Consider the following 17,572-nt stretch of genomic DNA (forward strand, 5'->3'; position numbering starts at 1 on the left):
TAAGGGTAGTTACATTTACACAGTCCTAAAATTACAGTTGGCCTTTGAAGGCAACTTCAAGGCCAATGTGGTCCCCAGTGAAAATGAGTTTGACACCCCCGATCTAGGCCATGAATATTAGGGTGGTTAAAAACATGGAGCTTGACTCCCAGGGAGGGCGTAGTGAATCCCAAAACATCATGGGTACCTCCTGAGATCATAGAGCTGGAACCCTGCAGGAAACCCGGAGTCCAGAAGAACGTGGCAGTGAGCTCCGGAGAGCAAGTGTGCTCAGGAGCGCCCAGGGTTCCTGAGAGACTTGCTGAGATCTGGCTGGGAAGAGGGAGAAGCATTTCAAAGGTCCCTCAGCCAGCTGAAGCCAGCAAGATCAGATAAACTGGTCTGGCCAGTTAGAAACCAACAAGAGGTTTTTTTTTTTTTTTTCATTTTGTTTTGTTTGGTTTGGTTTGGTTTGTTTTTTGTGGCTGTTGTTGGATGATTGATTTTATTTTGTGTTTTAAGTGACATTTTATTTTTCAATTCTTATTATTTTTATATCTCGCAATCCCTTATGTTTCTCTTCCATTCATCCTAATAATATTCTTTCCAATCCAAATTTATCTCTCCTGCACTACATCTTCTGCTTTTCTTTCCTTTGTTTTTTTATCTTGCAAGTTACTGTAAGTTTGTATTATCTTTTTCTCACCTTTCCGACATTTTTTATTTTAATAATATTTTGGTATTCTTTTTCTTTTTGTATAATCTTCTTTGCTTGGCTGGTTATACTGTCATTTGATAGGTTCCCCGTGGTATCTCAGTCACATTGTGTTGATAATTTACTATCCTTCATCTGTGTTCCATTAATACACCTCTCAAGGTTCTATACTCTTTATTCTTGTTATATAGACCTCATCGATTCTGCCACAAGACTGTCACTTTACTATTACTGTTAATAAGACCTAGTCCATATAATTGTAAATACTTCTCAATACCCCTACCTGATCTCAGGCCACTTTGCAATTTCCTGAACTATACTATTGTAGGGGTTCTCTCTATTCTTTTACACACTACTCCTATATACTAATCTTTAATCCAACCCTACCTTAGAATCTGACCTCCCACAGCCTCACAGCTTTCTAGATCCAACTATAAATCCTCTTGTCCCCAATAAGAGTCTTACCCTCTTTCCATTCTTTCTAAAACATGGATAGTGGGGTGGAGGATCATGGTTAACACTATAAAGAGCCAAAGGATAACCCATCTCTTCTCTACTGGCTGCTAATGTAAATATCATGGTACACTGTCTTGCTCTCTTAAACCATTTCGCCTTACTCCTCCAACTGATCACAAAAAAAGAGTAGGGGGAAGCTGTGAACATTGGATACACAAAGGAGATTGCACCACTGAATCCCACAAGTATTCTACCACAGAAGTTCACACCATAATTGCAGGGAACCAGAACAGATCAATTTAAGAAACAGGCTAACAAGAAGAAACCCACGTACAATGAGAAAACAAAGAAACAACCCCCAATTGAAGGGAAACGAGGAAGCCTCAGGAAAAATGCTAAATGAAATAGAGGCAACTCAACTATCAGATAGTGAGTTCAAAACAATGATTATCAGGAAGTTCAATGAACTTACAATGAGCTATCAGAAATTAGAGGGAAACTACATCACTCTCACTGCAAACTATATAAACATGAAAAAAGAAACAGAAACTCTCAACAAAGGTCAAGAGGAAATGAAGAATACAATTTCTGAACTGAAGAACACAGTAGGAGGAATGAAAAGCAGAATTGATGAAGCAGATGAATGGATTAGAGAGCTAGAGGACAAAATACAAAACAACATCCAGAAAGAGCAAGAAAAGGAAAAGAGGTTCCGAAAGAATGAGGAGGGATTAAGAGAAATGCAAGACAATATGAAACATAATAATATCTGTATAATAGGGATACCAGAAGGAGAAGAAGAACAAGGGATCAAAAACCTAGTCGAAAAAGTAATGAAGGAGAACTTCCCTAATTTGATGAGAGAAAAAGTCACACAAATCCAGGAAACACAGAGAGTCCCAAACAAGAGGAACCCAAAGAGGCCCACCTCAAGAAACATGATAATTAAAATGGCAAAATTTCAAGACAAAGAGAGAATCTTAAAGGCAGCAAGGGAGAAAAAGGAAGTAACATACAAGGGAGGCCCAATAAGGCTAACAGCTGACTTCTCAGTGGAAACACTTCAAGCCAGAAGAGAATGGCAAGAAATACTCCAGGTAATGAGAACCAGAGGTCTCCAACCAAGGCTACTTTATTCAGCAAGGCTCTCAATCAAGATAGAGGGCCAAATAAGAAGCTTCTCAGACAAAAGAAGTCTAAAAGAATACACCTCGACCAAACCAGCTCTGCAAGAGATTCTAAAGGGACTGCTTTAAGGAAGGGAAGGAAAACAGAGAGAGAGAGAGAGAGAGAGAGAGAGAGAGAGAGAGAGAGAGAGAGAGAGAGAGAGGAACACTTGTACATAAGAGACAACGAATAAGTACCTATCAATAATAACCTTAAATGTAAATGGATTAAATGCCCCAATCAAAAGACATAGAATAGCTGGATGGATAAGAAAAAATGACCCACATATATGCTGTCTTCAAGAGACCCATCTCAGGATAAAAGACCTGCACAGGCTGAAAGTGAAGGGCTGGAAACAAATCTTCCAAGCAAATGGACAGGGAAAAAAAGCCAGGGTAGCAATACTCATATCAGACAAAATAGACTTCCAAAAAAGGTCCATAAAGAGAGACCCAGAAGGTTACTTCATAATACTCAAGGGAAGAATCCATCAAGAAGATATAAATATTGTAAATATATATATGCACCCAACATAGGAGCACCAAAATACATAAAGAAAATCTTAGAGGACTTCAAGAAAGATATGGACAGCAACACAATTATAGTGGGAGATTTTAACACCCCATTATCAAAAATGGACAGATCTTCTAAACAACATATCAACAAAGATATTGTGGCATTGAACAATACCCTTGATGAAATGGACTTTACTGATATATACAGAGCCCTCCATCCAAAAGAAGCTAAATATACATTCTTGTCAAATGGACATGGAACATTTTCAAAGATAGACCACATGATAGGACACAAAACAACCCTCAAGAATTTCAAGAAAATTGAAATCATACCAAGCAATTTCTCGGACCACAAGGGGCTGAAGCTAGAGACCAACACGAAGGAAAAAAACCAAAAACACTCAAAATCATGGAGATTAAATAGCATGCTGTTAAACAATGAATTGGGTCAAGAATGATATTACGGAAGAAATCAAAAGGTTTCTGGAAACAAATGAAAACGAACTCATAACAACCCAAAACTTATGGGACACAGCCAAGGCAGTCCTGAGAGGGAAGTTCATAGTGATACAGGCCCACGTAAAAAAGTTAGAAACATTCCAAACACACAACCTAACCCTACGTCTACAAGAACTCAACGAACAACCACAAAGACAGCCCAGAGCAAGCAGAAGGAAGGAAATAACTACGATTAGAGCAGAATTAAATGACATAGAGACTAAAAGCACAATTCTAAGGATCAATGAATCCAAGAGCTGGTTCTTTGAAAAGATAAACAAAATTGACAAGCCTTTAAGCAGACTCAGCGAGAAAAAAAGAGAGAAGACCCAAATAAACACAATCAGAATTGAAAAGGAGAGATTACAACAGATACCACAGAAATACAAAGGATTGTAAGAACTTACTACAAAGAACCGTATGCCAAGAAATTTGAAAACCTAGGTGAAATGGACAAATTTCTAGAAAAATATAATCTTCCAAAACTCAATGAAAAAGAAGCAGAGAGCCTGAACAGACCAATAACAACAAAAGAAATTGAAGCAGTAATCAAAACACTCCCAACACACAAAAGCCCTGGACCAGATGATTTCACAGGAGAATTCTACAAAGTATATAAGGAAGAGCTAACCCCTATCCTTCACAGACTATTCCAAAACATCCAGAAGGATGGGAGACTCCCAAACTCTTTTTATGAGGCCAACATCATCCTAATTCCAAAACCAGATAAAGACACAACAAAGAAAGAAAACTTCAGGCCAATATCACTGATGAACATTGATGCTAAAATCCTCAACAAAATACTGGCAAACTGCTCCAACAATACATTTAAAAGATCATACACCATGACCAAGTGGGATTCATTCCAGGGATGCAAGGATGGTTCAATATTCGCAAATCAGTAAATGCAATACATCACATAAAGAAAAGCAAAGACAAAAACCCCAAGATCATATCAATTGATGCAGAAAAAGCATTTGATAAGGTACAGCACCCATTCATGATAAAAACACTTGGCAAAGTGGTAACAGAGGGAGCATTCCTCAACATAATAAAGGCCATATATGAGACACCTACAGCCAACATCATTCTCAATGGGAAAAAATTAAAATCTTTTCCACTAAGATCAGGAACAAGACAAGGCTGTCTACTTTCACCACTTCTATTCAATATAGTACTGGAAGTTTTAGCCACAGCGATCAGACAAGAAAAAGAAATAAAAGGCATCCAAATCGGAAAGGAGGAAACAAAACTGTCACTGTTTGCAGATGACATGATTGTATACATAGAAAGTCCTATAGACTCCACCAAAAAACTGCTTGACCTAGTAAATGAATTTGGCAAAACAGCGGGATACAAAGTCAATATCCAGAAATCAAAGGCATTTCTGTACACCAACAATGAAACAGCAGAAGCAGAGATCAAAGAAAAGATCCCATTTGATATAGTGAAAAGAAAAATAAAATATCTAGGAATAAACCTAACCAAAGAGGTAAAAGACCTGTATTCAGAAAACAGCATAACACTGAGGAAAGAAATCAAGGAAGACACAGACAAATGGAAACATATACCATGTTCATGGATTGGAAGAATTAATATCATCAAAATGTCCATACTACCCAAAGCAATTTACACATTCAGTGCAATTCCTATTAAAGTACCAATGGCATATTTCACAGACATAGAACAAACACTTCGAAAATTTACATGGAATCATAAACGACCCCAAATAGCTGCTGCAATTTTGAGAAAGAAGAGTAAAGTAGAAGGGATCACAATATCCGACACTAAACTATACTACAAGGCTACTGTAATCAAAAGAGCCTGGTACTGGCATAAAAACAGGCACATAGACCAATGGAACAGAACAAAGGGCCCAGAAATAAGCCCAAGTCTCTATGGTCAATTAATATTTGACAAAGGAGGCAGCAACATAAAATGGAATAAAAATAGCCTCTTCAACAAATGGTGTTGGGAGAACTGGACAGCCACGTGCAAAAAAGTGACACTTGAACACCAACTTACACCATATACAAAAATAAATTCAAGGTGGATAAAAGACTTAAACATAAAAGGTGACACCATTAAAGTCCTAGAGGAGAATGTAGGTAGGAAAATCTCAGATATTTCACGAAGAAATTTTTACTGACTTGTCCCCTAGAGCAAGGGACATAAAGTAAAGAATAAACAAATGGGACCTCATCAAAATTAAAAGTTTCTGCACAGCTAAAGAAAACAGTATCAAAATTAAAAGAGAACCAACTGTATGGGAAAACACATTTGCCAATGATACCTCAGACAAGGGTTTAATCTCCAAAATATATAAAGAACTTACATGACTGCACTCTAAGAAGACAAGGAATCCAATTAAAAAGTGGACAAAGGACTTGAACAGACACTTCTCCAAGGAGGACATACAGAAAATCCAAAGACACATGAAACGATGTTCAATATCGCTAGCTATCAGAGAGATGCAAATTAAAACCACAATGAGATACCACATCACACCAGTCAGAATGGCCATCATAAACAAAGCAACAAACAACACGTGTTGGAGAAGTTGTGGAGAAAAGGGGTCCATAGTGCAGTGTTGGTGGGACTGCAGACTGTTACAACCACTATGGAAAACAGTATGGAACTTCCTCAGAAAACTAAAAATGGATCTGCCTTTTGACCCAGCAATTCCACTGCTGGGACTATATCCTAAGAACCATGAAACACCAATCCAAAAGAACCTATGCACCCCAGTGTTCATAGCAGCAAAATTTACAGCTAAGTGCTGGAAGCAACCTGGGTGCCATCAGTAAATGAATGGATCAAAAAACTATGGTACATTTACACAACGGAATTCTATGCAGCAGAAAGAAAGAAGGAGCTTCTACCCTTTGCAACAGAGTGGATGGAGCTGGGAAACATTATGCTAAGCGAAACAAGCCAGGCAGTGAAAAACAAATACCATATGATCTCACCTTTAACAGGAACCTAAACAACAAAACAAAGAAGCAAGCAAAATATAACCAAAGACACTGAAATAGAGGACAGGCTGTCAGTGACCACAGGGGAGAGTAAAGGGAATTTCAGGGGACATTGGGAAGGGTTCATGGGAACAAACTTAAAGAACACATGGTCATAGACTAAGGGGAGGGTGGTAATGGGAGGGAAGTGGGGAGGGGTGGGGGGGCTGGACTGGGAGTAAAAAGGAGAAAACTGTATTTGAACAATGATTAAAATAAAATAAGAACAAACAAAACAAAACAAAAAAAAAACCATGGAGCTCCTTTACTTATGGCTCAGTGACTTTAGGCAAGTTACCAAATCACTTTGTTCCTCAGTTTCCTCTTTTGTAGAATGAAAATAGTAGGAGTACTTATCTTGTAGGGTTATAAATTATATATTTACAAATGTTTCACAAATTCCTGCTATTTTTTAAATTTAGAGGCTCAATAAGTAAAACATTACTCTTCTTCTTAAAACCTAATTCTTCTCATTTCACTCAAAGTAAAAATCAGTCTTTCTAACATTCTATCCCATGTGATCTGTCCCCTGTTCCTCTCTGACTTCTTTTCCTCTGTTCCAGCACTCAGCTGGCTTACATATTTGAAGTCCCATGGCATTATGTGAGGCCATGCAGATCAGATGACTTCTGGCAATGGCTTGTACCACTTCCAGGCAAAGGGGAATTCAGATACCCTAACTATGGCCTGTAAAAACCTCTTGTGATTCTTTATACTCTCCTCAACTGCATACTGGATAACAGTGTTCAGGGTAACCTTGAAAAATCACGTGTTGAAGATGACAGAGTTGCCATCAGCCTGAGCTTTTGAATGAAGGAGTTAATGCCTCTCCTCCCATTAGACTTTATATAAGTATATATAAATTTCTGCTCTGATTAACCATTAAGATTTCATTGTATTAGTTTAACCAATAAACTAATTACCATGCTGGTCATTCTGGTCTCCTCCCTGTTCCCTGAATATCATAAGCTTTCACTGACAGTTTTCTTTGCTCAGAATGCTCCTTTCCGGGCATCTGCATGGCCAACTCCCTCACTTCAACCATTCTTTGCTTAATTTTTGTTTTCTATGGCACCTAATTGACCGATTTATGGTCAATTATCAGTGAATTGACGCTCAAAATATCAGTGAATTGACTTGCTGTCCTCTTCTTTTTTCCCCGCAGAGTATCATCACCTTCTAACTTATACTGTGTTATTTACTCTCATTTCTTATGTTTACTGTTATTGTCTGTCTTGCCTCCCCTCAGAATATAAGCTGTGCAAGGGATGAGAACTCGTTTTGATTACTGTATATCTCAAGAGTCCAGAGCATTGTCTGACACACAATGGGTGCTCAATAAATATTTGTTAAGTGAATTTCAGAATTTGACAAAAGCATAATTAAATCTTAAAATGACTTTCTCCCAAGAAGAAACATTCACAGAACTTCAAAATGATTCCTTCCTCTCATTTCCAGAATATTATTACAGATTTTATAAATTATTCACAGAATAATCATGCTATTTATTGTATTATTTCACAGTAAGATTTGCTTTCCAATTTCTCCAAAACCAAGAATGTAAATTGAATAGTCTAGCCCTGGCCAGGTGTCTCAGTTGGTTGGAACATTGCCTCATATACCAAAAGGGTTGCAAATGCCATCTCCTGTTAGGGCATATACCTAGGTTGCTCATTATATCCCATTTGGGGTGTGTTTGGGAGGCAATCTATAGATGTTTCTCTCTCTCTCTCTCTCTCTCTCTCTCTCTCTCTCTCTCTCTCTCTCTCTCTCTCTCTCTCTCTCCCTCTCTCACTCTCTGATATCAATGAAAATATCCTTGGGTGAGGATTAAAAATAATAAATCAAATAGTCTAAAGTCAAATATTTAAGTCAATCAGTAACTATCTTAATACTGATTAGACTTGGCTGTGCCACAAATCATGTTTCCTATCTTTCTAATGCTGTAGTAATAGTTTACTTTTGATACTTCATCTCTTTCTGCCTTTCTGTACTCACAATGGTGTTTTCTTATCTTAGTAATTTTCTGTGTTTCAGAGAGTATCAGAGACTTCTCTAATATGTACCTTTATAAATTGTAAACTCTTCTACAAGTTGGAGGCACTGTATCTTTGAGTAAGGTTTGGCTCCCCTATTGTTTCGTTATCCAAAAGTAAAGAACATATTTGTCATATTTAATTTCTTGCTTAGAGAAGGTATTGTGTATCCATCTTTTATGGCAATAATTATAATACAGAGATCCACAGGTCACAGCTTGTGTCTTCTTTTCAACAAACAGAACACAGTGTATCACCTGGTCCATGAGCACTCTTTTTGGTCTAAGTTTCCAGCTAATCAGGATTTGGATTTGGCAGGAATAGCAAACCTGAGTGATTCTTTTCGGAGTGCCCAGGGCTTTTGTGTTCAAGGGAATGTTACAGTGGAGAAAGTCCTCCATGCACTGATATGATTGGTATGATTCCCATTGTTTATTTATATACCTCTGATAATGGTTTTAGAACTGCTGTTATCACTGAAAGGTGCCTCTTCAGAGAAGCTACCTAATGAGGGATAAGGTTTGAATAACTAGTTATAGCTGATCCAATCAAAATATTTCAGACTTTTCATTATTTATTTCAAATTTATTTGCCTATGCACATTTTCAATCAACCTGAAAATTGAGTATGCATCAGGAACTGGGCCATATGATGAACAAGACTCTGTGTCCTCAAGGAGCTCATGGGCCAGAGGCCATAATAGGAGGAATGAATAGGAGAGTATAATTCAATGCCTTTGCATGGTGTGAAAGGGGAAGTGCTGAGCACCATACCCAGGTTTGGCTTGCTAGAGGAGATCGGTGGGTGGCAGGTAGTCAAGGTGACTAAGCATCTTGTGTGGCAGGGAAACTGCAAATAGTTCATGGTGGTGGTTTCTACTGGGGAAGGAGTGAAGGACATGTGACCAAAGAGATGGAAATGGGGCTTGAGAGGTAAGATACTGGCCACTGTACAAAGCAGTTTGAACTATATTTGAATACAAAGAAAGCCACTAAGGTTGTTAGCAGAGGAGAAACACTCTCTAATGTTCCTCTTAGAAAGTTCACTCATCTGTACAGGGGTAGGGATTGTGAATGGTTAGAAATTTAAAGTCAGGTGGCTTTACTTGAAGATGACACTGGTGACCTAAAATATCAAGTAGTGGCAAAGATAATGGAGGGAAACAATAATAAGCCGGGTGTATGGGTTGGCAGAGCCACTCAGCAAGCCTGGGAACATGGGAAGTCTTCCAAAAATCAATTTGGGAGATGTCAACATTTCATTATTCGTAGGACAGCTGAATAGACACCCAACTTCTTTGTGTCTGATTCACACCTCCTAGTCTTGTTAGAAGTCCAGTCAGTAGGACAAAATGATTTCTTACTTCACAGGCTTTCAAAAATGTTAGTGCAATCCACAATAAGAATTATATTTTACATTGTTATACATATAAACACAGAAATGGAAACAAAAATATCCACAAAACAGCAATTATCCTCATTATATGGAAAAGCACTGTGATACTTTCTAGCCTCCTGCCATTTTTCTTGTCTCTTCACAACATAATACATTTCATGATCGTGAATATAAAAGTTCAACTTACATACCAAGAAATGCTCTGAGCACATTTCCTTTGAACTCAAGGCTTACATGGGAAAATATACTGGAAAAATACCTGGACTTTGAAATTAGTTCTGAGTTCAACAATTTACTAATTATGCTGCCTATTATCTCCCTCTAGAGGGCATATGGTAATGCTACCAACTATCACTTACTGAGTATTTTCTCCGTACCAAGCATTGTATTAATCTACACCACCAAAAACAAAAATAAAAAATATAGTAAGGATGCAATAATAATACCAAATAGGAGGATTGTTGTCCTAATTAAATTAGATAAGCCCTAACACAGGACCTGAAATCTAGTTGTTTAAAAAAATGAATAAATGAAAAAATATATAATGGAAAGTATTTATTAAAACCCTTATTAAGCATAAATTGTTTTATCAGTTTTTTACTTGTTAGAATGTAATAGTGACTTCCAAGCTTTTTACGTGCTGGACTGAAAACTGAAAATTCAGACATCTATTATTACTACTAGATAAATCATATGGTATTTATCAATTTACCTATGGATGCTATTTTCATTTTCTGGGGATGCAATCCTATTATCTGTTAACATATCAGTTTTTTTCCTTCCACAATCTTTTATTTTTCTTGTTTTACTGCACTGGCTAAGAACTTGATTGAGTACAATGTTAAACAGAAATGATGGTATTAAATATGGTTGTCTTTTTAAAAAATATTAAAAAGAATGCTTCCAATGCTTCATCATAGACAAAAATGTTTGCACCCTATTCTTATTTTACTAAGAAGTTGCTTTTTTATATGAATAAATATGTCTGTTATGCATGTTTTGAAATCTCATATGATTCTTCTCCTTCAATATGGGAATATAATAATTGATAAAGAATTTCTAATGTTTAGACATCTTTGAAGTCCAGGAATAAACCCAGCTGAGTTATGGCATACAATATTTTATATATCAGTAGCTTGCTATTATTTTATTTAGGATTTTTATATTTTTATATTTTATTGTATTTTTCCATTACCATCTGTCCCTTTTATATCCTTCCCACAATCACCACACTATTGTCCATGTCCATAGGTCCTTTTTCCTTTCTGCTCTATCCCTCCACTCCCAAGGCGCCCCCCTCCACAACTGTCATCCTGCTCTCTATGAATCTGTCTCTAATTTGCTTGTTAGTTCAGTTTGTTTAGTAGATTCCACATATGAGTGAAATCAATGGTATTTGTCTTTCTCTGGATGGCTTATTTCATTTAGTTTAATTTTCTCCAGGTCCATCCATACTGTCACAAAGAGTAGAACTGTCCTCTTTTTTTTATGGCTAAATAAGTATTCCATTGTGTAAATGTCCCATAGTTATTTTATCCACTCATCTATCTATTGATGGCACTTGAGCTACATTCATATCTTGGTGATTATAAATAATGCTACAATGAACATAGGTGTGCTTATCTTCTTTTGAATTAGTGTTTTGGATTTCTCTGGAAATATTCCCAGGGGTGGGATCACTGGGTCAAAAGACAGATTTATTTTCAATTTTTTGATATATCTACATACTGCTTTCCACAGTGGCTGCACCAAACTGCATTCCCATCAATAGCGCAAAAGGGTGCCCCTTTCTCTACATCCTCACCAGCACTTGTTTGTTGATTTATTGATGGTAGCCATTCTGACAGGTGTGAGGTGATATCTCATTGTGGTTTTAATTTACATTTCTCTGATGATTAGAGACATTGAGCATCTTTTCATATGTCTATTAACCATCTGTATGTTCTATTTAGAGAAGTGTCTATTCAGGTTGTCTGCCCATTTTTTAATTGGGTTGTTTGTCTTTTTGCTATTGAGTTTTATGAGTTCTTTAGAAAATTTGGACATTAACTTGTTATCAGATGTATTGGTGAATATAATCTCCCATTCCTTGGTTTGTCTTTTTAAATTGTTGATGGTTTCCTTTGCTGTGCAAAAAGTTTTTAGTTTCATGTAGTCCTACTTATGTTTTATTTCCCTTGCCTGAGGACATAGCAGATAAAATATTCCTATGAGCAATGTCCAAGATTTTACTGCGTATGTTTTCTTCTAGGATTTTTATGGTTTTGGGTTCAACATATAAGTCTTTTATCCATTTTGAATTTATTCTTGTGTGTGGCATAAGTAAGTAGTCTAATTTCATTTTTCTGCACATATGTGTCCAATTTTCCAAATACTATTTATTGAATAAACTATCTTTACCTCATTGTGTGTGCTTGCTTCCTTTGTCAAATATTAATTGACTGTAAATGTGTGGGTTTATTTCTGGGCTATCTGTTCTGTTCCATTGAGCTATGTGTCTGTTTTTAGGCCAGTACAATGCTGTTTTGATTACTTTGGCCTTACAGTATAGTTTGATATTAGGTAGTGTGATTCCTCCAACTTTGTTCTTTCTCAGAATCACTGTTTCTGTGTGGGGTCCTCTGTGGTTCCTTATAAATTTTTGAAATATTTGTTCTAGTTTTGTGAAATATATCATTGATATCTTGATAGGAATTGCACTGAATCTATGGATTGCTTTGAGGAGCACAGACATTTTAATGATACTAATTCTTCTTATCCATGAACACAGTAATTGTTTCCACTTATTTGTATTTTCTTCAATTTCTTTCTCCAGTGTCATAATTTTCTGTGTATAGATCTTTTACATCCTTAATTAAATTTATTTCTAGATATTTTATTCCTTTTGAAGCAATTATGAATGTGATTATTTTCTTAATTTCCCTTTCTGATAATTTATTATTGGCATATAAAATACAAATGATTTCTGGACATTAATTTTGTAGCCTGCTACTCCACTGAATTCATTTATCACTTCTAGTAGTTTCTTGGTAAAATCTTTAGGATTCTCTATGTAGAGTATCATGTCATCTACAAATAAAGGCAGTTGTAATTTTTCCTTTCCAATTTGGATGCCTTTTATTTCTTCTTCTTTTCATGTGATTGCTATGGCTAGGAATTTCAGTACTATGTTGTATAAGAGAGGTATAAGCAGACATTCCTTTCTTGTTCCTGATCTTAAGGGGAATGTTTGTAGTTTTTGCCCAATGAGTATGATGCTGGCAGTGATTGTCATATATGGCCTTTATCATTTAGGTATGTTCTCTCTATTCCCACTTTGCTGAGAGATTTTTATCATAAGTGGGTGCTGAATTTTATCAAATGCTTTTTCTGCATCTATTAATGTGGTCATGTTGTTTTTTATCCTTCATTTTGTTTAGATGGTGTATGACATTTTTTTTTTTGATTTGTGAATGCTGTACCAGTCTTGCATTCCCTAAATAAATTCCACTGGATCATGGTATGTCCTCTTTTTAATGTATTGTACTATTCAGTTTGCTAAAATTTTGTTGAGGATTTTAGCATTTATGTTCACGAGGGATATTAGTCTATAATTTTCTTTTTTTGTAGTGTCTTTATCTGGTTTTGGAATTAGCATAATGCTGGCTTCATAAAATAAAGTTGGGAGTCTTTCCTTCTCCTGAAGTTTTTGAAATAGTTTGAGAAGGAGAGGTGTTAGTTCTTCTCAGAATGTTTGGTGAAATTTGCCTGTTAAGCCATCTGGTCAAGGGCTTGTGTTTATTGGGAGTTTTTTGATTATTGCTTCAATTTCACTAGGTCTAATCTGTCTATTCAGATTCTCTGATTTAGTTTTGGAAGATCATATGTTTCTAGAGTTTACCCATTTCATCCTGGTTGTCCAGTTTGTTGGCTTATAGTTGTTCATAGTATTTTCTTACAATCCTTTGCATTTCTTTGGTGTTAGTCATTATTTCTCCTTTGTAATTTCTGATTTCATTTATTTGGGTACTCTCTCTTTTTTTCTTGATGAGTCTGGTTAAAAGTTTGTCAATCTTGTTTATCTTTTTAAAGAACCAGGTCTTGTATTCACTGATCTTTTGTATCATTTTAAGACTATTTTATTTATTTTTACTGTGATCTTTATTATTTCCTTCATTCTTTTTCATGTTCTTTTAAGTGTAAAGTTAGATTGTTTGAACTTTGTTTCTTAAGATATGCCTGTAATGCTATGAATTTCTCTCTTAGGATTGCTTTCCCAGTGTCCCACCGATTTTGGGTTGTTGTGTTCTCATTTTCATTTGTTTCAAGGTATCCTGTGGTTTCTTCCTTGATCTCGTTGTTGACCAATTCATTATTTAATAACATGTTATTTAGCTTCCATGCCTTTGTGTATTTTTCAGTTTTCTTCTTGTGATTGATTTCTAGTCAGAGAGAAGGCTTGATATGATAAATGTAAGAATTTATTTTAAAGAAATTATTGTTGACCTGGCTGGCGTAGCTCATTGGATTGAGTGTGGGCTGCAAACCAAAGTGTCGCAGGTTTGATTCCCAGTCAGGGCACATGCTTGGGTTGCAGGCCATAACCCCCAGAAACCACACATTGGTGTTTCTCTCTCTCTCTCTGTCTCCCTCCCTTCCCTCTCTAAAGATAAATAAATAAAATCTTTAAAAAAAGATAAATTATTGTAATACTAAATTATTTTAGAATTTGTTGCAGTCCTGGTTTAGTGTTAACAAACTCATTTAGCTTTTTCTTGTGTGGAAAGACCATTTTTCTCCTTCAATTTTATTTATTTGTTTGTTTGTTTATTTATTTATTTAAATTGTTATTAAGCACAGTTGTCTCCATTCACCCCATACCCCCCATATCCCACACATCCCCACCTCTCACCATCGGTTCTAACCCCCCTTTGGCTTTGTCCTTTATACATGTCCATGTATCCTTTATACATGCTCCTTGATAATCATTCCTCCTCCCTGCTGTTATCCCCTCCCCTCCCCCTCCTGGTTACTGTTAGTTTGTTCTTTATTTCCATGTCTCTCGTTATATTTTACTTACTTGTTTGTTTTGTTGATTAGGTTCCACTTATAGGTGACATCATATGGCATTTGTTTTTCATTCCCTGGCTTATTCAGCTTAGCATAATGCTCTTCAGATACATCCGTTCTGTCACAAATGGTAGGAGTTCCTTCTTTTGCTGCGTAGTATTCCATTGTGTAAATGTACCACAAGTTTTTGATACACTCATTTACTGATGGGAACTTAGGCTGCTTCCATTACTTGGATATTATAAATTGTGCTGCTATGATTGGGGTGCATAGGTTCTTTTGAATTGGTGTTTCAGGATTCTTAGGGTATAATCCCAGCAGTGGAATTTCCAGGTCAAAAGGCAGACATCATAATGCACATAGGAAACCCTACAGACTCCACCAAAAACTATTTGACCTAATAATTGAATTTGGTAAAACAGCAGGATACAAAGTCAATATTCAGAAATCAAAGACCTTTTTGTACATCAACAATGAAATATCAGAAACAGAAATCACACAAAAAATCTTATTTGATATAGCAACAACAAAAATAAAGTATCTAGGAATAAATCTAACCAAGGAGGTAAAAGACCTGTACTCAGCAAACTACACAACACTGAAGAAAGAGATCAAGGAAGACACAAACAAATGGAAGCATATACTGTGTTCATGGATTGAAAGAATTAACATCATCAAATGTTCATACTACCCAAAGCAATTTATAGATTCAATGCAATCTTTATTAAAGTACAAATGACATATTTCACAGATAAAGAACAAACATTTTAAAAAGTTATATGGAACCATAAATGACCCCAAATAGCAGCCGCAACTTTGAGAAAGAAGAACAAAGTAGGAGGGATCACAATACTTGGCTTTAATTTTAAATGATAACCTTGCTGGGTAAAGCAGCCTTGGTTGTAGGTTCTCACTTACCATGACCTTAAAAATTTCATGCCAGTTCCTTCTGGCTTGAAATATTTCTGTTGAGAAACCAGATAACAATCTAATTGGAGCTCCCTCATAGGTAAATACCTGCTTTTCTCTTGCAGCTTTTAGGATTCTCTCCTTGTCTTTAAGCTTTGCCATTTTAATTATGGTGTGTCTTCGTGTAGGTCTCTTTGGGTCCATCTTGTTTGGGATTCTCTGAGCTTCCTGGACCAGTGTGTCTTTTTCATCACCAGATTAGGGAGGTTTCAGTCAAATAGGTTCTCAATCTTTTGTTCACTCTCTTTTTTCTTCTGGTATTTTATGATGTGGATGTTGTTGCCCTTCATTTTGTCCCAGAGGTTTCTTAAGCTGTCCTCATTTTTTAAAAAGTATTTTTTATTTATGCCACTCTGCTTGGGCATTTTTTAACCTTGTCTTTCAAACAAACCACTGCTTTGATCCTCTGCTTCATATAACCTACCGTTTATTCTTTCCAATGTATTATTTATTTAAGATATTGCATTCTTTGTTTCTGATGGGTCCTTTTTTATGTTTTCTGTGTCTTTTTTCATGCTGTTGAGTATTTTTTCTTTTTAAAAATATATTTTATCGATTATGCTATTACAGTTGTCCCATTTTCCCCCTTCACTCCCCTCCACCCTGTACACCCTCTCCCACCCACATTCCCCCACTTTAGTTCATGTCCATGTGTCATAAGTTCTTTAGCTGCTGCATTTACCATACTTTTCTATCCCCCCTGTCTATTTTCTACCTACCACCTATGCTACTTATTCTCTGTACCTTTTCCCCCTCTCTCCTCCTCCCACTCCCCTGTTGCTAACCCTCCATGTGATCTCCATTTCTGTGGTTCTGTTCCTGTTCTAGTTGTTTGCTTAGTTTCTTTTGGTTTTGTTTTAGGTGTGGTTGTTAATGATTGTGAGTTTGCTGTCATTTTACTGTTCATATTTTTTATCTTTTTTTCTTAGATAAATCCCTTTATCATTTCATATAATAAGGGCTTGGTGATGATGAACTCCTTTAACTTGACCTTATCTGAGAAGCACTTTATCTGCCCTTCCATTCTAAATGAAAGCTTTGAATAGAGCTTTCATTTAGGATAGAGCAATCTTGGATGTAGGTCCTTGCTTTTCATGACTTGGAATACTTCTTTCCAGCCCCTTCTTGCCTGTAAGATCTCTTTTGAGAAATCAGCTGACAGTGTTATGGGAACTCCTTTGTAGGTAACTCTCTCCTTTTCTCTTGCTGCTTTGAGGATTCTCTCCTTAATTTTAATCTTGGGTAATGTATGACGTGCCTTGATGTGTTCCTCCTTGGATTCAACTTCTTTGGGACTCTCTGAGCTTCTTGGACTTCCTGGAAGTCTATTTTCTTTGCCAGATTGGGGAAGTTCTCCTTCATTATTTGTTCAAATAACTTTTCCACTTGTTGCTCTTCCTCTCCTCCTTCTGGTACCCCTATAATTTGGATGTTGGAACATTTAAAGATATCCTGGAGGTTCCTAAGCCCCTCCTCATTTTTTTGAATTCTTGTTCTTTCATTCTTTTCTGGTTGAATGTTTCTTTCTTCCTTCTAGTCCACAGTGTTGATTTGAGTCCCAGTTTCCTTCCCATCACTATTGGTTCCCTGTACATTTTCTTTTATTTCAGTTAGTGTAGCCTTCATTTTTTCATCTAATTTGTGACCACATTCAACCAAGTCTATGAGTATCCTGTTTACCAGTGTTTTGAACTGTGCATCTGATAGGTTGGCTATCTATTCATCACTTAGTTGTATTTTTTCTGGAGCTTTGATCTGTTCTTTTGTGTGGGGCATTTT

The sequence above is a fragment of the Phyllostomus hastatus genome, unplaced genomic scaffold (assembly GCF_019186645.2).
Source record: "Phyllostomus hastatus isolate PE091 unplaced genomic scaffold, TTU_PhHast_1.1 phas_contig_65, whole genome shotgun sequence".
In the NCBI taxonomy this organism is placed as follows: Eukaryota; Metazoa; Chordata; class Mammalia; order Chiroptera; family Phyllostomidae; genus Phyllostomus; species Phyllostomus hastatus.